The sequence below is a fragment of the Thunnus thynnus genome, chromosome 13 (genome assembly GCF_963924715.1).
Source record: "Thunnus thynnus chromosome 13, fThuThy2.1, whole genome shotgun sequence".
Classification (NCBI taxonomy): Eukaryota; Metazoa; Chordata; class Actinopteri; order Scombriformes; family Scombridae; genus Thunnus; species Thunnus thynnus.
Genome location: NC_089529.1, coordinates 5,521,516 through 5,544,008, shown reverse-complemented (window position 1 = coordinate 5,544,008; position 22,493 = coordinate 5,521,516). Strand labels below are relative to the sequence as shown.

The window sequence follows — 22,493 nt, the reverse complement described above, 5'->3', positions numbered from 1 at the left end:
AGACATTGGTATTAACTCAGTAAGGTGACAGCTAAATAAATCATAACATTCTGATCAATAAAAAAAATTCTGTGCATTAAATTGGAATGACACAGTAAAAAGTATTGAACATGCTAACTAACGTGGGGAAGCCTTTGTTTGCAATGACAGCTTCAAGACGCTTCCTGTATGAAGAAACTAATCTCACAGTGTCCACGGGGGATTTTGGCCCATTCTTCTAAGCAGACAGTCTTCCTGCTGGTAAATCTTGATCTTCACTTCCTTCCATAAACGTTCTATTGAGTTGAAGTCGGGTGATTGACTGGGCCATTCCAACACCTTTTATTTTCTTTCTCTGGAACCATGAGAGTCTTCTTAGCAGTATGTTTTGGATCGTTGTCCTGTTGGAAGGTCCACCTGCATCTCATTTTGATACATGGCTCCATTCATCTTCCCTTCAACAATTTGGATTCTGCCGGTACCATGAGAAGAGAAATAGCCCCATACCATAATGCTTCCACCTCCGAACTTCACTGTAGGTATGGTATTTAGGGTCATATGCAGAGCCATTTCTCCTCCAAACATGGCTCATTGTATTATTGCCAAAAATTTAAATTTTGACCACACCACATTCTTCCAATAATCTACAGGCTTCTCCAAATGTTTGTAGCAAACTGCAAAGGAGCTTCAACATGTCTTTTCTTTAGTATTAGAGTCTTACGGGGTGGAGGCCATGGCGGTGGAGTGCATTGCCCATGGTTCTCTCTTTGACAACTGTGCCTGCTTCTTCCAGGTCTTTCTTGAGCTCTTTTTGAGTGATCTGTGGATCTTTGGCTACTCCTCTGACTAATTTTCTTACTGCCTGGTTAGCAATCTCGTGAGGAGCTCCTGTGCATGGGTGGTTGATGGTGGACTTGTGCTTCTTCCACTTGCGGAAAATGGCCTCAATGGTGCTCTTTGCCTTTACCCATTATGAGTTGGTTCTAGTGTGACAGCTTGGTAACAAATGATGCATTCACAGACGGCTAACCCTTTTTAAAAGAGTGGAAGTACTAATGGCCACATGCACTAACCCAGCTGATTATAATCAGCACAGGTAAGGGGACAAATTAGTGGAATAACCTGGTTGAGTGCTTTTTCTTACTGTGTGTTCAATACTTTTTTTCCTGTGTCATTCCAATTCAATGCTCATCATGAGGTTTTTTTTTTTTTATTGCTTTGAATGTTATGATTTCTTTAACAGTGCTGCTTTATTGAGTTAATACCAATGTCTGGTCTTAATTTCCTATGAATAGCTGCACTGGAAACATGTTAAACAAAAAAAGATGTTGACGTGTTGAATGCTTATTTCCCCCACTGTAATTGGGTTTCTGTTAGCTCGTCAGGTGTCTGTATATGTCAGTGTTATCTATTGTTAATTCTACATTAAAACATGACCCATCCACCGCTAATAATTTTGCAAACATTTTATAGCTTAAATTCTGTTAGGATAGAGTTTTCCCTGATCTTATTTCAGCAGGAAGTGAAAATAGTTTGTCTTCACAAGGTCAGACTCTGCGGTGTGCTGGGATAACAAAGTTTGACTTGCACTTTCTAATATATGCAGCGTGATAAGATTCTTTTGTTCGTTGGTGTGACCCATCTCAGGGATATGTGGTGTTGCATTTGTCTTGACTGTATCGCCTTGTTAGTCAGATCAACACTTTTCACAGTTCAAGAGTGTCTTGCCGTTATGTTTTTCCTTACTTTTACTCAGAATCACTCTATTTAGCAGGCAAGGACTCTTGTGCGTGCATGTTCTTTCCCTGTCTCCTTGTTATGTTTGACCTTCTTTCCGTTGTTCTTTCCATTGATGTTGCCTGCTTCCGTCTTCTAAAGCACTGCTATTGTCAGTTTGAGTATAGAGTTTGATGACAACTCTGTAGTCAGTGTGGGAAAGTTTAAAGTGAGAAGCACTTGAGTTTGAAAGGCCAATGTACGTACAATCAAAGTAAAAAGGTGCCCTCAACTTGTTCACTATATTGTTACCCCTTTCACAAAGTTTTAATAATTCTATATTTGAGTTTCATACTCAGAATCTCTGCAGTTTAAATCAGATTGACCTGTCATGAGAGCCTCATATAAGCAATGATGTGTCATCTGCACTTGGCTCAAATAGTTTCCTGTTGGCATGAAAAGTTCTACTGCTCATTTTATATGACTTTAATATTACACCTTATAAAGGTACCCACTCCCCAGATAATGTGTCAGTGCGTACATCAATACGAAATGATACTGTACTTTTAGAAACCCCTATTGTAACAGATTTATGGCCATTTTATTTATATGTGTATATATATATATATATATATATATATATATATATTATATGTACATTAGTAGAGATGATTTTGACATTTTATTACCATCACAAGATTGTTTCAGCCTCTTATTGCAGTCAACTGAATGAAAAACAGACCAATAAATCAAAATATATTGCAGTATCAAATTGAATTAATATCAGATCACAGTGATTTAGAAGGCATTTCTTACAAAACTGTTTTGTCAGAGTGGTTTACTGAGTAATAAAAACGTGCAGAGTTCAAGTAAGAACAGGAGAAAAACAAATTACCTTGTGTTTGTGTGTGAGTGCAAACACACACTCACAGGTGTGGTTCTGTAAGAATTTGACAGAACTTATTAATGCAGTATCATTTCACAGCGAAGTGAAGGGAGATGGCAATATTGAATTGCAATACTTCTTACACTTGTTGGAGAGCTCTTTAAATATAGCGGTTTGTTGCTCTGCATCCCAAATGTAATGATAGCATTAATAACGGGGGCTGTGCAGGGATTCATGTTTCTGAACACATAGTCACTGAAAGCAGGATCTGGACTGGTCCACAAAGCTCCCTCCACCGTGTTAATGACCTGCTGCAGTGCACAGCCCCTTAGCCTCACTTCAGACTTTTCGTCCAGATTCATGTGGTTCCAAGGTCAAAACTGTCAGGTACGCTTCATTAGTCTGCTCTTCAGACTGAGTCTTTGGATCCCGAACACATTTTAGATGAAGCGTGAAGAGAGTAACGCAGATCAACTGTTTATGTAAGTTCAAAACTGGCTTTTCTTCTAGTTTTAGTGCAAAGAAATTGACAGCGCAGGGAAAGACCCTAAATCAGTGACTACCTCCAAAGTTCCCCCGAGCAAGGCACTTGATCCCCACACTTAACTTTCATTGTAGATGATCACAAGCCAATAATAGACATATTTTACTTGGCAAACTCTCTGGTGTGACTGTGTTAAAGTTATGACTGGGGGTGAATCTGGGAGTTTCTTACAGATAAAAATCAGTAAGATTTGCCAGGTTAAAAAGATTAAATGCCCCCAAAAGGAATCTTCGAAAGGCAGTCTTGTTGTTTTTCCCTCTCTAATGATTCAAAGATGACCATTTCTTGAAGAGACCTTTAAATAGATAAATGCCGGATCAGAAAAGCTCCTCAAAATTACACATAATGCCATCCCATTAGATTTTTCAGGATAGATGGAGAGATGTTTTTTTTCTTTTTAATCTTTAATAATGGATCAGACTTGTTAGAGCTTTTCTTGCATTTCACTGCCTCCATAGCTTTGCTCCAAATTGTGTTAAGTAATTGGATTTCTGTTTATTCAATGCTTTTTGGTATCATTTTGTAGATTTTCATGACAATTATACTGTACAGATCCCTCACTGTCATATGTAATATTTGGACAATATTTCAATGTTCTCTAGCAAAGTATGCCTGATTCTGAACCGCTGTATGTCTAATGTCTCGATCTTTTCCTCTTGCTGCCCCATCTCTGTTTTTTAACGCTTTCTTTGCTGTTGTGAGCTGTGTTTTTAATTCTTTGTTTGTACCACACCATGTTAAAAGACTGTGGAACTGTGCACCAGGCTATCACAGCACCAGTGGCTCTTTTTCTGTCTGGGTAAAGTTAAATTCTGATGAGGTCAGACCCCTGGAGGTATATGCTAGTGCTCTCCATCTGTCACCACAGTGCTGGAGCAACACTGCTCCTAGGCCTGCTTTTCATGTGTATGCTGATATCTTAGCTTTGCATTTCTCTTTTGCAATCTTGGTGCTGAGGCCTCCGCGACGAGGCTCTTGAAATACTTGAGTTCTTCTCAAAGTGGAAGTTGTTCTCAAATATATTGTTGTCTTGATTACTGGCAGTGTTTGTTGTAGTTTGGGACTGTTGGACTGTTTGAACTGTTGGTTGGAGCAGTTGAATAAGAAGTCATTGTTGAGGGGTAGCCAGTGAGAAAGAATGTTTGTGTTTCTTATTTGCTCTCTTTTGATCAGCGTGACCAGAGAGAGTGTTCACCTACAGCCAAGTCTTAATCTAGCAATGACTTCCTTTGCACTCGTACATACATGATATGCTTCTTAAATCTACACTGTGCATGTTAATGATGGTGTGATTTCAAACAGCTCTTTGTAAAAATACACCATCTTGGATGTGATAAACAGCATTGTGACCATTGACTGTATTTGAATGTGTACGTACATCTCCACTTCCTATCACTATCCAAAAGTGAAGCCAAAATATCTCCTTCCCGGGAGCTTCTATCTTGCTTGTATGATGTCATTTGGAAGCAGAGTCTGCGCAGTCGACTCTCAGCCATCCCACCACCTGACAGAGGTTTGAGAGCGGCTGTCACAGCTGTCAATCATGACGTCAGGCCCCCTTGTTATATCGTCAAATAACTAATTAAAAACAAACGACCTAAAATGACAGAAACCATCTTTGGGAAAAATGTGTTTGACGTGTACTACGATTTTTTTACTTTGGCTCATGTTCCATCTGCTAACATGGAGGGGGCGGGACTTATCTATACTGCAGCCAGTCACCAGGGAGCGATCCAGATGTTTTGGCTTCACTTCTGGGGAGCTGTCATGACGTCCATCTTTATATACAGTCAATGACTGACTAAGAGAAGCTTTTTACCTGTATATCTCTTGACTTGTTGAGTAGAACTCAATAAGGCTATTCATACTCAGATTACACTGAATTGAAAATGGAACACAAAGCAAGGCTACAGAACAACTGCTGAGCAGTGAATAAATGGGCTATGCTCTTTATGAGCATAAGGCTGGTCTTTTTTTCACATCTTGAAGGATTAATGTTGGACAGATTCTTAGGCCATAATATTAAGTGCAAGAGATAGCGCTAAAATATTTTGATATTTTTTTTGAGTGGAGGCCCTTGCTGTCTAGTTTCATGCCCTGAAGTTTTCTCTCGGTGCATTTGTAGTTCAGAACAGTAGATTTAATGCATTGATACACAACAAGCTTAACAGTGTAATAATGCAGTGCTAAGGCCCAATAGACGTATGCTGCAATATCCAACAGACCGTTGACTATTTCTATTTGATATTTTGTTATGTATTTTTATGTCTCATGGAGTTTGGGCTCATTTTTCCAAACCTAAACTCTTTCACTTTAAATTGAGCAAGAAATTACAAAGAAGTATTGAGGAGTGTTCATTCATTGCACTGAGATCAAAGTACACAGCAGCAGCTGTCCTTTTTGAAGAAGGTGGTTTGGAGACAGATTTTATTGAGAGAGGCCTGAGCAGCAACCTATTACAGCACTTCAAGAAATTGTTAAATTATTGAGTGCCCTCTCCTCTTAAAACCTTTGCTGCGTTGCTGTAGTTAGCTCACTGTTCCATTATTTCTCCATAATTAGTAGTCTCTAATGTCTATATGTTTGTAGCACACACATACACACGCTAAGATAAATTCTCCTTTCCTCCATCTCTGCATCTAATACAGGCTTGATCAGGCTCCCTTCCAATCACACCTTTGAGTTTTCCAGCCTTCCTTTCTCTGCTGTTCAGCATTGCGCCTGAAGGCCAAACAACACCTCATCTTCTTGCTCAGCGGGTTAACAGCAGTCTATTACATGATTGACTGCCTGTGATAATACGATGAACAGCACAAAAGCAGTATTGTGTACATTAGTACATTTGGGTGTCTTGTTTTACCCTCATCTTGCATTGAAAGGTCTGGATAGACTTCTTAATTCACAATGTCCCACAGAGCTCCTGCAGGTTTTGTTGTTCCTCTAAATAATTTTCCTCTCTAACTTAATTTGTTACACACCATAAAAAAACAGAAGACAACAGATTCACCTAATGCACAAACTGCGTACAGAATGGCACCGGGCACATAACTGCATAACACCACTTATGGGTGAGACAGGGAGAGCAGCCTAGCGTTGGGATGGACATGCAGAGCTGACACAAGCAGTTTAGGGCCTGCAGTGTAGAATAGCTCCTTTCATTACTTCATAACCAATAGAAACATTACGAAATAACAAAATAATCATTGTCAATTAAGTGATAAGACAGTTTATGTTATGTCAGTCAGATTCTACAGTTCCAGGGAATGTTCTTTTTTGTGGAATTAGATACTAATATTTGAAATGTTACTTGACATTTTGAGGTCGGTTTGGGAATTTATACTCCTATTTTTTTTTTTTTAATTAATTGTAACTATGTGATTGTAGGTCAGTGCTCATAGTGGTACAGCTTTAGGATCATTTAGGTGGTAACTTAGTTGGGATGCACCGTTCTGACTTTTTCAGTCCTGATACTGAGCAGTGATCTGATAGCAGTGTATGCTATATGCCTCACTGTGTGGAAGAGACTGGGATCATTCTTTTATGTGTAAGACAACATCAGACTTGACTTTGTTTTCCTAATGATGCTTTCCCAACTTTGTAAAGCAAAATGTAATAAACATGTTTATTTGTTTGAAATTATACAATATAATCATGAATTAATTAGTGAGTGATTCGAGTCATTAGTTTGCAGGAATGGGGCGTGTCCAAGACAGTAAATATACCGCTGATTGGAGTTGCTAACATTTAGCTGCAATTATTTAACAACATTGGTCTGGACTACAATCCAGATATGACATTATCTAGATTGATATAATATGCATAGGCTAACAATAATATTACTGGGCGTAGTGTATGCACACACACACAGACACATACACAATGTTACTGTTTTGAAAGAGGACAGCTATAAGGATACATTCACTGAACTAAACAATATGGGATTTTCTGGATTGAGTCAAGTGAACATACCAAGAGGTGTTGTTGACTGACCACAGCAGGTTCTCCGTCAGAGACGCAGAAACCTGAACAAATCCAACTTTCTAAGGCAACTGACAGTAACGCAGAGACCTTATATTTTTTACTGGAAGGCTCAGTGATGCCGGAGTGATGGCAACACGACCAGGAGAAGAAAGTAATGATGATCACCTGATGTGAGCCTGAGGAGCAGAGCTAATGCTAACTGCCAGCCATTGCTAAATAATCAAACAGAACTCGACTTTTATTAGTCGCTTGTTTTGACATAACCACTAGTTGGGGAATTTTGTGAAATTCTATGCTGCATTGGATTTAATTAGCAGAGTTTTTTTGCCGTTACATTTTAGGCTACACGCCTTGCCTCCTAGCAAGATTAGCTACAATAGCTGGTGTTATTGAGGCTACACGGGCTCCTTGGGACAGCTGCTATTTATGGAAGATAGTGTCCAAAACAACTTCACATAGTGTTATAAGTTAGCATACACTTTGTACTGTCTATTAAGCCTTGTGCTTCACAATGCAGAAACAATAGCAGCAACCCACCTCTGGCGGTAGAAAAGCATCTAATGGCACCATGGGCCCCGCCAGTGTGTCTTCCTTTCTAGATAATAGGTCGAGACGGAGATCAGCCACATTGTCACCAATACCCGATCCAGCTGTTTGAGTCAGTATTGGACCCGATATCGGATATCAGTATCGGATCGGTGCATCCCTATAACTTAGTAGTTCAGCTGATTGATTAGTTGGTTGGTCTGTTTGTTCTGTTTGTTCCAACACTTTGGTCCAGAGCTGGATTCCTTACAACAAATGGCCAGATTATAGCAGGTATATGGACATATATGGTCCCAAAGAGGATGATATCCAATTATTTGTTGCCCTGTTTTGCCAAAATGATACAGCCTAGCTGAAGCATTGTGTTTAGCTGTATGTTGGTGAAACAATGTCTTAAATTGAATCTGTTCCTTTGTTTCTGTCAGTCTTTGGTGTTTGATTAGTTTTGTGTGAGCAAGAGAAATATAGTTACTAAAATTACTAAGTGTCTGTTTCCCCTGGAAAAGCACTTGCCAGAAACAAATCCTTTCTTTTGCAGCCTCGCTAGGGGAAAAAAGACCAAAAATAAGAGCTTAACTTGTTTTTGGCTGTTGGAATACATATTGCATCAGGTTGCACACCAGCACTGGATTTGTCATGTCATGCCTAACTGCACCAAACAGAATACTACAAGCTGCTGACCACCAGAGAGCGAGGAGATAGTCAATCGATTACAAAGAGCTTTAATGCCTTTCACTGCAGGCTTCACATCACACTGACAAAAAGTCCATAAGAGGGGTTATGTATAAACCATGTGTCTGCTGGAGGACAAATGTTTTCATAAGAGCTGTGGAAATCTTCTGCCTGTGCTTTTCCTGCCGTTTACATTTGATTTCAGTACCACTGATGTGCCACGAGGACCTTGTTGGTTCCAATTAAGTACCAATTTCTATTTATGCTTTCTGCTGTGCCCATCAGTCATTTAATTTTAGGCACCAGCTTCACACCCATCTGTCACACCCACACTGATCTTGGAGATGTGACACATTCAAGCTGGGGCACGGTGGAGCATCATAGCTCATGGATTAAGTCGACTCATCAGCGTGTGTGTGGGTGGAAATGGTATAAAGCGAGGAGTTCAATAAAATGATAACAGGTTCATTGATAAGTTGTCAGACCTTCAAATAACAAATAATATCCAGCTAATTAATGGATATTGACATTTAAAGTGGAGCAGGAGTTAAGGGACATGTCTCTGGCCTTAGCTGAGAGGATCAACTGCAGTAATTATGCCAACAAAGGGTATTCCTCTCATATGGCCAAATGAAGATGATGAATTGCAGTTTAACAGTCTGGCATTTTTCTCTTCTTGTATGCTATTCGTGGGATGATGCTGTCGGCCTGCCAGCATTTCAAAAACAATTGATTTTCTCTGGCACAGCCCTCAGAAGTCTGCCTGGAGGAGGACTTGTAAGTGCAAGCAGAGAAGAACACATTGATTGCTACTTCATTGTAAGAAGGAGGCTAATGTGAAATCAAATGTATTGACAGCTTGTTTCCAAAAGAACAGGGGGAAAAAAATGACATTTAAAACAATTAAGAGACATAAGTATCAAACCAGGTTTTCTTAAAGCTTTGTTCCTGAGAAAATGCAAGTTGATGAACAAGGACACCTTCAGAGAGCTTTTTTTTTCTTGGCTCTCCTTGTGCCAAGCTGCCTTGACAGATATTTCTGTCTAGTGAATAATACCACTTTTCCAGTCTTTTAATTAATTTTCCACCTTCCACACATGTATTTATTCCAGTCTCTTGGCAGTAATGGCAGATATTCATTTAGCCACATTTTGGAAGTGTCAGAGAGTGATGTATGGTATGCATTAATGTGCTGTGACAGCCCAGTGACTGACATGTTAATGAAATAAACTGTCATCTGTGGATGTTAAAGATCCTTGCAGATTAGATAATCTCAGTCAGATAATAAGTTATTTGGTATTTCTAGATGGATTCTACTATTTTGTGCTACTACTAGTGTACACTCACATGTGCACGCTAACATTTAGATACCGATCAGATTCCGTTATCATTCCTCAGAGAGTGTGCAGTCATTTTGGAAGATGAGTAGGTCTTTCATTTGGACATAAACTGAGCCGGGCCCCTGTTTAAAGCCTCATTGATCTCTTCCCAGTGTACATTCAGTATCTCGGCTGTGTAATCAACCACTCAAGCAGCTAGTCTATTGTGGCACTGATGGGGGACCTTTTTTGCCACAGATGCAGATTAATTTGTAGAACTTACCGTCTGTATTGCAGGGCCATGTTACATGCTTTACAACATGACCGTTATCTTTCCCTGCAGGTTTGTTTTTTTTCTTGCTTCAGTTGACAACCTTTCCATCTGTTACTAACATGTGTCCTAGGTGATTGGACTGTAAACTGCACAGAGCAACAGGCCATAAAATCCAGGTGTAAATCCACCCAAGACACATTTTAGATCTGATCATCCAAAGCAGGATCTGTTAACAGATACATTTAGGCACATATATATATGTGTAGCAACAGGGAATACAGAAATGAACATTTGCATTAAACATTTGATCTGAAGGACAGTGAAGGAAGGAAGCAGTCTGTTTGGGAAGGAAAGAAAAGTCTGATCTCACCATATAGCCTATATCAAACAGAGCTGTTCTTGTGTATAAATGTAATTCAGTTACCTCATATACATACACAACTCACATATAAAATGCAAAGTGGAAGGGCTTTGATTGATGATTGATGTCATGATGCGCGGTTCAGCTCATAAAGGCTTGGGTCACGTGCACAACACCGACACCTTCATCTCACTCACTGAGGTGAAAAACTGCCACCAGTGCATTCGGATGAACTCAGGCAAAACAAATAACTCCGCAGCAGGGGAAATGTGCAACAAGCAGCATCAATGTTTGGAGTTGACATACAGGCAGAAGGAAAGGGACTGTGGGAACTGTGTTGACTTCTCAGGTGTAGGATGTGCTGGGAATCTGGATAATGTATTTCTACAATTCTGAAAAATATATTATATGATTGGTGGAAAACTACTTTACATTGCAGGTTAAATGGCAGCCTGCTCAGCCGTGCGGTGACTCAGGAGAGTTTGAACATATAACCAAGAGAAAATATTCATACAGATGTGTTTTTAACTACCAAGCATCAGCACTGACCCCGTGCCTGGCTCTGTTATGAGGGCTGGGTGCCAGGTAGTTTGTTAGCCTGGATGCCAGCAGTGGGAGGCTTGCGCAAGGCTCCACGGAGCCCAACGAGGGAGAACTCGGCATGTGAGACGTTGCACGCGGTGGGCAGGATCCTCTGGAGCCGCAGGACTGGACTGCAGGAGCCGCCCAACATTCAATACACATGCATCGAAGTGCAAAACAAGAATGGCCTAACCTCATGAAAAAAAGAAAAAAAAACATGAACATAGCGTTGTTGTGGTGGTTGTTTGGCATCTACTGCGGTTGGCTTGTCTATAGCGCCGTGTTGCAATGTTGCAGGTGTAGCGATTCCCCGATCTGTAAGTTTCTGTACTGCCCAAAGGTTCTTTTTCAACTGCATTAACATCTAGAAAAAACAGTTGAAATGTTACAGTGCAGGACACAATTCCTCTGAGGTCAAAAAAAAGGAATATTTGTTCACAAGCAGTGTTTTCAAAGACTGAATGCTGCTGTTTCTGAGATTTATGAATGACAATCAATACCAATTTACACACAAGTCTTCCAGCAGCTTATGTCTACATTGACAGCTAATCTTTGGCTAATGGCGCACCTAGAGTGGCTGGAGAACATTGGATTAATGGTTCCACCTCTTTAAGACCTAAGTCTCCCAGACACTTGTTAATGTAGCAAACAGCAATGAACTAACATCACCATGTATCCTTATCCAAGTATTAGCACAGAGGAAAATCACACCCTAAAATAATTGACTTGCCTCAGTTGAGAAAAATACATTTCCCTGTTCTGTGTGCCACCAGCTCACTGAGCCCAAGCCATTTTCTTTTCCATTCCATCTTTGTCTTTATTCTGGCAGGTTCCAGTGACAGATGTGAGGGGAAAAAAAGATAAACGTTTGCGGAGGCTGATTGTAAAATGCCATCTCTGAAGTAGAGCCATGGCCAGAGTCACACTCTCTCTTTTGTGTGTAATGGCCCCCGTGATGATGCATTTGGACAGATTTTTTTTTTTTCTACTTGAGAGGAGACCCTTTTCATGCTTAACTGCACAGTGCATACTAATGGCCGTGCAGTTACAAATGCGTTGGCGTGTGTGTGTGTGTGTGTGTGTGTCTTTGCACCACGGGGCCTGTGGACTTATGGACAGAGCCCTGTTGAGATCTCTACCTGCAGCTTTGAACCTTTGATCCCCTCTCTCTTCTCTGATCCTTCTTTCAAACCGAGCCAACCCACCGCTGTTTCCATTTCCATCTGTTTTCATTCCTGCACTCTCAGATAAGCTTTGCTCAATAACTGCACCGCTTCAGTTCTTTTTTACACGAATTGTTTACATGAGCCTGAATGCCAAACTATAATCCATAATCACATGCTTTTGCAATATTTAGAAAACTGGCATGTATCATAATAGCTAATACCAAACAATTTGCTTTGCTCACAGCACCTTGGTTATCCCCAGGCCCAGCTATGTAGTGCAGGATGCAGTTACATCTTTTCCAGGTCAAATGATATTGAAATACTAATTAAAGTCTCCATAGCTGTGTCTCAGTATGATGTCATCCCCCCTGCCTTTGCCTGTGGAACTAACTGCTCTAGATGCTCAGTAGGAGGCTTCATGTGGACCGAGACGACTTTAGATGAGAGTCACTCAGGTCCATTAGAAGGAGATCTCAGTTTGCCATGTTATGTACTCATTCAGCATCCACTGTGAAAATGGTTCTGGGCCATCTACTTCCTGTTTGATCACTGATGGAAACATTTGGCTTTTGGAAGTGGTATTTGATATTTTACCCAGTTAGAGTTGAGGCATATAGTCCATCTAGAACCAGTTTAATATAGTGTTGTAGTTTTAGCTTTCAGTTGTTGTAAACTTCAGGGCTCCTGGCTCAATAAGTTAGAGAGAGGAGGATTCCAGAGCGTCTTCTTTAATGAGTTGACCTAGAATATGTTTAAAAATAAATGCATGACAAAAGATTATTTTACTGTCCATCAGTCTATAGAGCCCTATAAGGATGCTACAGATCCCAGGTTTGAAACACTACTCAGCATGATTACAGAGTGATTTGATCTACAGTGATTTTCAATGCACCAATGTACACATGCGTGTAAAAGTCAGCCTCACATATTGCCTGTAAAATGCATTTTCTATGATAGAGCATGAAGGCACAGCCTGTACCTAGTTTTAACATTTACATGGCTGGAATATTAAGCATGAAAGCCCAGGCTTAGAAGGAAGAAGCGAGGATGACAGTAATACTGTATTTGAAAGACATGAATCCTGTGACAAATGCTCTTCCTGGGAATTCCTGACAAGGTTTGGTGGAATAGTGAAGGGAGAGCTGCAAGTGCATGTCTGTCTAGAGCTGTGTGCTGCTGTGTGTTTATGTTTAAGTGTGAAAATGCTTGTAACTAATGGTTTAGGACTGCCATTCATTCCCTTGTTCTGCATATGAGATTGTTGCTATTTATGCCATCACTAAGGACAAATCTGTACATGCTTTATGCATGATGCAAGGGTGAATAATACATTAACATCTGTATGTGTTAGTGCTCTGGCTATTCTTTTGATGCTCGTAGCAGAAGTAAACTATTACTTTCAGCTACAGAAACCATTCAAATATCAAAATATTCAGCTCTTTAAGGACATTTATTCTATGACTTTCTAGCTTATTCCAGTGATTTTGTACAATTTTAAAAATATTAAAATTTAAAATGGAAAGTATGGGAGGAATGTTTGAAAGTTAATATCTCAAAAACTAAAAGTGCTAAAGTATTCATACTTCATGGACAGAGGTTCCATGTGGAAATACTTAACATATTAAAACATGGTACCAATAGCGCCACCATGGGGTCAGTTATTATGTGTTTTTCATTTTGGCTAATAACTCATGAACTGTGAGGCATATTGAAACAATATTTGCACATTGTGTTCCTTGGATGATGCCGATTTGACTGATATAGGCCATGCCCATTTGCACCTGGAAACATTTTCCCCTGGAAATTTGGATTTTTTGGTAAACACATTTTTTGCTTCTGTTGGCACATATTTCATGTTTTGGGGTATCACTTACCATTTGTCTGTAATTGGTTACCAAAATTTTGAAATGTGTATATATGTAAACTTTGTCAGTACAGGATTAACAGATAAATTGCAGACTTTAATCCAGCTACCTGACTAGAGGTTAGTGGTGTAAAAGAACATAGTTGATCCATGATCTGTACGGGTCACCCCCCCCGGTCCGACTTCCATCTGAACTGCAGCTCAATTGCAGAATTTAAGCAAACAAACTGCTGCAGCTACAAGTCATGGATAGACAGCGTGTCGCTAACAGGGTTTTGAAGAGCAACGACCAAACCAGCATCTAACGGGTCCAAAGTCACATTTGTAAATGTGTTTTATATGCTGTTTAAAAGTGCAATGTGTAAGAATTGGCCACCTGATCCAAACAAATAGGGGGCAGCATATCACCAGAGAGCGCAGCCCCACCCCTTCCACCCCATTATCACTCACTGAATATAGCGTAAAGCGTACTTTTTTACACTTTAGCTTGTTTTTGTTTTCTATTCTCTTAGCTCTTTAATGACTGTTTTTAATTGATTTAAATGTCCTTTTATTTATGTGTTTCTTTTGCACTTTGTCTCAATGCTTTTATGTTTTATGTAAAGCACGTTGAATTGCCTTGTTGCTGAAATGTGCTATATAAATAAGCTTGCCTTGCCTACCGTGAAGCTGTGCTAGTGCGTCGTCAAGATATCAAAATTTTATGGAGACATTAAAGCCAGCAGTAAATTACTAAAGAGCTGCACAAATCAGTTCATCGTATCATGCAGCTGAGATGGTCAGCTGTCTCTCCGATCAGTGGCTGTCACAGCAGCTGTGTCTCTGACAACATCAGCGCAACTTGCCAAATAGGCATTATTTGGATAAATTGACCACATATTGGCAATCTAAATGGCCTGAAAAAATACAAAAATGACATATTGACAGTCCTACAGTGATAAATACAGCAGCTTTCAGCCTGGCCACCATTGCTGCTAGTGGCTCTGGGTAGCGCTGTAGCTGCTGTAGCCCTGGGTAGTGTGTCAGACTGAGGGCAGACTGGACGCCACAGTGACCCACTATTGCCCCTGTGGTACAAACTGGTATTACGAGACAGGACGGGCCAAGGCTAGCTGGTTAGCTTGCCAACTTCACTAGTTATCTCTGCAACACAATACATATAGGTCTTTGACATATCGTCAAAAGTGTTTTTTCTTCTCATTCTGTTGATGATTTTAGTTAATTTTTGAATGTTTGAAACTAAAATTCTGGCCACCTCATACACATTGCACCTTTTTAATGTGCTGCAGCTAATTAGCTATCTAACTGCTAACTGATATTAGCAGGGCACTCTTCCATGGTGGATGTTTGTTTGGTGGCTCATTCAACAAGCTAAGCTGCAGGACAAGATATGTGTTCATGTGTGTAAGTTATCAAGTTTTGATGATGTGGACACAGGCTAGAAGGTATTATGCCTCATATTGCACTTCAATTTAACAATTGTGTATTGAATATTTCATATATTTTAAGATTTTATTTAAACATTGGACATCTTGAATATTTTCATTTAATACGAGAATACAAGAAGTTCCTTCTTTTAAGTGTTTTACAGAATAAATAGAAAGCAAAGTTTTATTTATATACATTTTTTTTTTTTTTTTTTTGGCTGATCTGAAAAATGATGTGATCAGTGATTCTGAACTGTGAGTTTTGTGATTCATTGCACCCCTACTAGAGGTTAAGTACACATTTCATGTCTGTGCTTTAAGTAGAGTTTGCTTATGTTTACCTGCTAATGCCCACAGTGTGTTAAGAGGAGATAGTTTTGACTGGGGGGGATTGGTTCAATTGACTTATTGGGAATAACTGAGGACACCCACAAGGCTCTTTTAGGCATTCATTAGCTAGGTGGCTACTGTGGGGCGCTACCAGCTGGAGGGCCTTAAGAAGAGGAGGAAATCCTTTATAATTAATTTCAGATGCCCAGTCTACTGAAGTCTGTCACACTGATGTCCAGTGCACACATTACTTAGTTACATACATACACTGAACTAAACAGCTGATGCTGAGAGGAGTCAACAGACAGACTCCATATGGAAACACTACTAGAAGCTGACACACGCTATCTTGTCATTAATTGAAACGGCGTGCTGTCACTTAATTTGTGACCCTGTGGTTCATTTGCTCACACCGCTGTGTTAGAATCATATATGAATCATCTGGAAACTTATGTTCAGTGCTAACATCATAATATGAGCCACACCTCAATGTGACTAATAAACAGTAAATGGATACTGTGTGCATAGGTGCATGGTGGTCTGTAAGTTAGACATTACAGAAAATATGGATATGACAGAAATACTATAGGACGCTATACACAATACTAGAGGAGTATAGTGGTAAACTGTATTAGCAGGTTACATTTTCTTAATGCAGAGCTATTCAGCAGGAAAACATCTAAACTGTTTCACTCTTTTTCACAAAGGCCTTCACTCCACTGTAATTTCTAATGAAGGGCGAAAAAAGTCAAAATGGAATTAAAATAAATATTGGATCATATTGTGGTCAAACATTTATAAATCAGATACTGATAATACCTGGACCTCAGTGCAGAAATGAGTCACAGAAGATAAGTTAGAATGATACAGAGATATGGATAACCGGGTTTCCATATCATATCTTGAATATGATTAGGGATAAGTCATAACATGGCCTGATGTGCATCTAAAGCTGCTAATTGACAGACTATATGATTTTTATGAAATATTATGATGAAAAGATGAATCCAAAACAGCATATCTATATATGCACAAATATGTGTTACTATGTTTCTGAGAGAATATAAGAAAGACAGACTATATAAGAAGAATGAAAAATATACATCATGGTGTGAGAGAGAAAAAAAATCTGTGTGTTTGTGTGTTTGTGCATAACTGTGTGCAGCAGAGACGGCTATGCTCCAGAATGCCAGATGGATCCGGAGCTCTCTACCCCAAAACGAAAACATCGGCTTGTATTGTTTTCAGTGAGTGCTATTCGGCTCATGTGCCTTCTGGTGTAGGGAAAAGAGAAAAGAAAGCAGGATCCCACAACATTACATCCACAAACAGCACATCTCAAGTAAAAAAAAGCCACCGTGGATAAATGTTTGCCTTACGGCCAAAATACACCGAGCATGGAATAATCAACTGAAGCACATCCGTTATAATTAACCGAAGCTGCTACACTGACCATCAGATCATTGCACTGCTCACTGACCACGGATCATCACGCTGGTCATCTCTTATTTTAACGCAGCTGGTCTTTTTCTCTACACGTGGCTACAAGGCCCTCCAACAGGTAAAAACTACATGGAACTGTGTTTTTTCTTTAAAAAAGGAGCACAAGCTGTTTGAAAATGATTAAAATAAATACCTCATTGTGCCAGAGGCGATACGACGCAGCAGTGCAACTTTGTGGGGTTTCTTTTTACATTGCATATTAAAATAAATAAATCAAATCAATGTGTACCATGATCCTGTAGTTAAATAATTCAGTAGCAGTTTATATAGGCTGCGCTTCCAAACTCTGCATACCCAACTGCATTAGCACTTGGCAAAACTCAATATGCATGCAGTGATGGAGACGGAGTGTAGCACGTAGAAAACGCCGCTCCGCCCCGCCTACGTGACGCATCATTTACGTGCCTCATGTATATCAACTATAAGGAGGGCTCTATGCATCTTTACATTGTTTATGTAGATGGTAAGTGGTATTTTCTCACTTTTTGACAACATCTTTTAGTGCTCTGATGTTTTATTCTAGAGCTGTAATGTTTAATTAATAGACAGAAATTTAATTGGCAACTATTTTGATAATCTACTATTTGTTTAAGCATTTTTATAAGTAAAAATACTAAAAGTTCATTGTTTCCAGCTTCTGAGAGGTGAATATTTGCTGGTTTTCTTAGTGTTCTATGATATCAAACGAAATATCTTTGGGATTTGGGTTGTTGGTCAGACAAAACAAGCAATTTGAATGTGTCAATTTGGGTTTGGGGCTTCCTTTTTTTTTTTTTTTTACTACTTTCTGGACTATTTTCTGGATCAAAGAATTAATCTGACTGAAAATAATCGTTGGTTGCAGCCTTAGTTTATTACAAGCAAATCACAATTGCTGCAATATGATATGTACATATCAACTATTGTGTGGTGTGGGATTTTAGTTAGTAACGATATACTCTCTAAAGCAACTGTATAAGCTTGAGCTGACTGTAGCTTCAGATACTTGGATTGGTGATTGATGACATAAGCAAACATAATAGTGATTGTGACATTATCATTATTTTGTGATAGAAGAAGAATTATTTCGTCAACTAAAGGTAACATTTTTTTCCTCACGATCAGGAAATGATTACTTTGTGGTCACAGGAAGTGACAGCTTCAAACGTTTAGGTCATGAAGTAATGCTCATGAAAATAACAACAAGAGAAGTAATATCACAAAAAAACCTATCCAGGTTTTCATATGAGAGTAACAAACATTTATTTATGTGAAAATATCAAGTTTTGTTTGACTGAGAAACCCTTTCATACAATTTAAAAAAAAAAAAAAAAAAAAGTATCACAACATTCGAAAATTTCTTCAAAATCATAACAGCAGAGGAATCATGTATAAACTACATTTTGGCATGGCTAGGAATTAGCATGATTGTAATGAACTGTGCGCTACAGGCAAAAATGGAAATGTTTATTCTCAACTAAATAAGCTAGAGCTAATTAGTAAACATGGAAAAAGCAGCCAGCCAAATCAATGATATTTCCCAGACTGTGAGCATATTTGATGAAAGCAGAACATTTCATTTTAGTTGATTCTTAGGTGAAACTCGTGTGTTAAGCAGCCACTTCCCCTGCTCTTTCATCTGCTGTATTGCTTTGGACACACTGTTAAGCCTTGCCTGAGCCTCCTGGCACTTCTCATTACAGCTTAGGCAGGTCGGGGTAGCAGAGCTATTGATGGACTGTCTATATGACCCCTTGGGGCTCCGGTGTATCACTCACCTGAACCTCCACATACTTCCATCTCTATGGCTTCAGTCCCTAGGCAGCGTGTTTTCATTTAACATGTGCAGGAGTTTTGTAAATGGGAGGTTTACACTGAGACAAAAGGTGCTCTTATGTAAATGCCAGCGTGGTCTTTGTTGGTTCAGTACATCCCAGGGTGTGCGTGAAGCATATACACACACATACACATGCTGACACGCATTAACACACACACACACTAGCAAGGCAGGCTTTCAGGATGGATTTAGTTTTGCCAGCTAATAGCAGGGTATCAGCTGCACTGTACAAGCTGTGAGTGGAAGCAACCCGTAGGCTATCCACACAGGCCTTATCACTCAGCAAGCAGACCCCATGATAAGGTATTATGTTTTTCACAATAGTCTGCTGTGTTTTCTCCTGTTTGTGCAGTTTCCTCGTAACGCGTGCTGTAATAACCCAAGGCTGCCAATTACACAGACGGAGTGTGTTAGTGGTGCTTAAGCCTCTTTCGTCATATCCGTGGGCTTTAAAACGCTGCTGGTGATTCAGCAGTCTGAGTGACAGCGAGTGATTTCCAGAAGCCTGGATGTCTAGGCCCGCTCTAGATTTCCACTCTGTGAATTTAAGAGCACAGTTATCCTCAGCCCTCTTCATTTATCTGCTCTGTGGGATCATTTCTGGTTGAACTCTGATCCTCTCCGTGTATCAGAATGCAGTAGTCTTCTCCATCATATCGATCTCTTTCATTCAGAGGTGTGGGGGAGAGCTTTGCATCCAGCATCTTGAAAGAAATCTGATGATTTTAAAAAAAGAACTGAATATTGTAATTCCTTTCTCATGCACTGGCTTGTGCATGTACTGGCATTATTGGATTCCTTCTTATGAGTTTTTCCCTCCATATTATAAGGTATGTAGGCACAGGGAAGTCAAAACACTGTGTGCCATTCTGAATGAAAGTGATTTATGTGGTTCATTCAGTTTTACCCACACACTCGCACACACGCACGCACACATGTGCACATTTATTTGACATACAATTCATACTCTCCAATCACACCGTGTGAAAAAATCACAGGTGGTTAAAATCTGCGGTATGTTTTTCATTTTAGACCACTTTGTCGTCAAATGTCGACATTCAGTCGCCGTGTCGTCGCTGCTGTTTTGTCTGTTTCAGTTTGGAGGTGCTAATGCCGCCCTGCCCATCTCAGCTCTGAGGTGAAACAATCAGCGTAAGCTTTCTGTACGGCAGGTTAGCGCTGCTGAAGATTGGCTTGCAGAAATATGTTGTTGCTGTTGTTATGTGAGGCAGCAAAACAATCAGCTGTGGAGAGATTCACACAGATCAACCATCAGTCTGTCAGTGGTGTTTTTTATATACTGTAGCTTATGGCCTTCTTGAGTGATGAAAATATATTCATATGACATTTCACAACAGAATAACTTAGAGCTTGTCTAGCTTCTTCCTTGATGTGTCAGATGGATTAGTCTTACAGGAAAAATAGCAAATTAATGGAGTTGACAATAACAGCAGAGAAATATTATGATTTTAACAAAAGTGTTAAAGTGATATTTCAAGATAAACTGCTTCTATTTCAGCATGTCATAGCTTATTGATTGTAAAATGTTCTTTATATATAAAAGATATGATGCTACCAGCTAGTTGAGATCACATTCAGATAAGTTATAATTACTATATAGAATGAGTAATTGTTATTGTGCCTTTCTTTTTAAACACAGCACAAAAGAAATTAGTCTTGTCAGTAAAAAGGTTTTTTCAGGCAGTCAATAAACAGACTGAAGGTTGATTTGATGATCCTCCACCACACTGGTGATTTGTTGGCTGACAGTCTTTCCCACTTTCAACAGGAGACAAAGCATCAGTTAAATGGATCAATCCACTTGGTTGTTCCAACTCCTGTGTTGTCTTCAGCTATTAATCCAGGCCCGTCCACATGCTTCAGCCTTACTGGATTTACCAGACGAGCAAACCTGCCGGCAGCCTCAAGGACGACATTTCTCGAGATGTGTACTCGTCTTCACAATCCGTTGTCAAGTGGAAACCAGAAATGCCTGGTTTGACTCAGGTCTGTACATAATTCACATCAGCGTGTCAGTACTGATTATGAATATTTCCACCATATGCCTCCTCGCAAACATCACATTCACGGCAGCCCTGCTTTATGTTAAATATTTGACATCTTTTAAAAAAACATGTGCTTAATCTGTGTCCATGTAACCTCATGTTCCCCACAGAGTGGAAAGTGTTTGGTTCTGTGCCCTCGAGGCACTTGACATTAGATAAGTCAGCTGGCACAGCTCCACATGCAGTGAAAGTGATTTACTGCTGGCTCTGCAGCCTGTAAAAAAAAAAAAAAAAAAAAAAATTTACAGTAGAGCACATATACAGTACAGTGTTGGCATAAATGCACCGTCGCTCATCACGTCTCCCGTGGTCTGTACATTAGAGTACAGTGTCACAGTGGAGTGCTCCTCTCTGTGGTGGCCCAGTTCTCAGTGCTGCACAAATGGCGTTGTAACTGCAGTGCTGGGAACGGGGGGGGGGGGGGGTTTGGGTTGGTGGTTGGGGCTCCTGCTTGTCAACAGCTCTTCGGTGTCTGCGGGGCCATTGGCATCCCGACTCTCCCACAGGGCTCAGGCTTCAGCTCGACACTGGAGACTCGTGCTGTCTATCTTCGCGGCTGTCTCCCTCACTGCCACTCAGCCGTCTCTCTTCCTCCTCCTCTGAGCTGCCTCTCCCCCAGAAGAACTCCGGTGAAATGAAGCATTGATTGCCCCCGTGCAGATGTAGCATAACACATAATGATATTGCTTTGCACCCCCCCCCCTCTATTCAACAAAGATTAGACAACCCAATATAGGCTATTTGGCCAATATTAGGCTTCTAGATTACTTTTGGAAATAACATTTGGATTCTTTGATTATATATAATCTTTGGTCCTAGTCGGCCACCAGACACTGTCTGATCACGAGCAAGTCAAAGCAAAACAATGGCTCTATATCAGATGCCCCGTTTCCACTGGTTTCAGCAATCTAGCAAGCTTTAGCTGTGTTCTTGTGTGACGAACCATTTGCACCATGGCCTCACAGCATGGCGACTGACCTACAATATCATGGTCCTGCTTGGGAGCAGGGCCAAACTGTGGGTTAGCGTACTGGTTCTTGGCAGATTGACCAAAATGTAAATTTCAAACAGTGGAGGAACTGGGCAAAGAGGAACCAGAGGAAAGATTAAATCTAAAGGCTCACACATCCAGCCCTGGTTGGCTGTCTTCATTCTCTGCTCTATTAGTTCCATTACTGATTAGAAAACTCCTGCTGCTGCTGATAAATTATTGAACATCTCTGTTTCCTGGTGTAATTTTAACCTCAGGCAAGCATTGACAGATATTCAACCTATTGGATGTTTGTGTGATGGAAACTATGAGAGACATTATTGTTGTTGCACTGAACTGAGATTTATTCTACATGATTATTGGAAAACTGACTAGATTTGATGACAAAATTAATGGGATTTTCATAACTGTATTTTTTCTTTGGTTTCCATGACAAATTTTATCTGAATACTGTACACTGCTTTACAGTT

At 39.9% G+C, this 22,493-nt stretch overlaps 1 protein-coding gene across 7 annotated transcripts in view; it reads left to right on the top strand.

Annotated features, from left to right (window-relative positions):
* auts2a (activator of transcription and developmental regulator AUTS2 a) overlaps positions 1–22,493 on the top strand; it is a 478,003-nt gene that overhangs the window by 159,475 nt on the left and 296,035 nt on the right. The gene's annotated exons all lie outside the window — the stretch shown is intronic.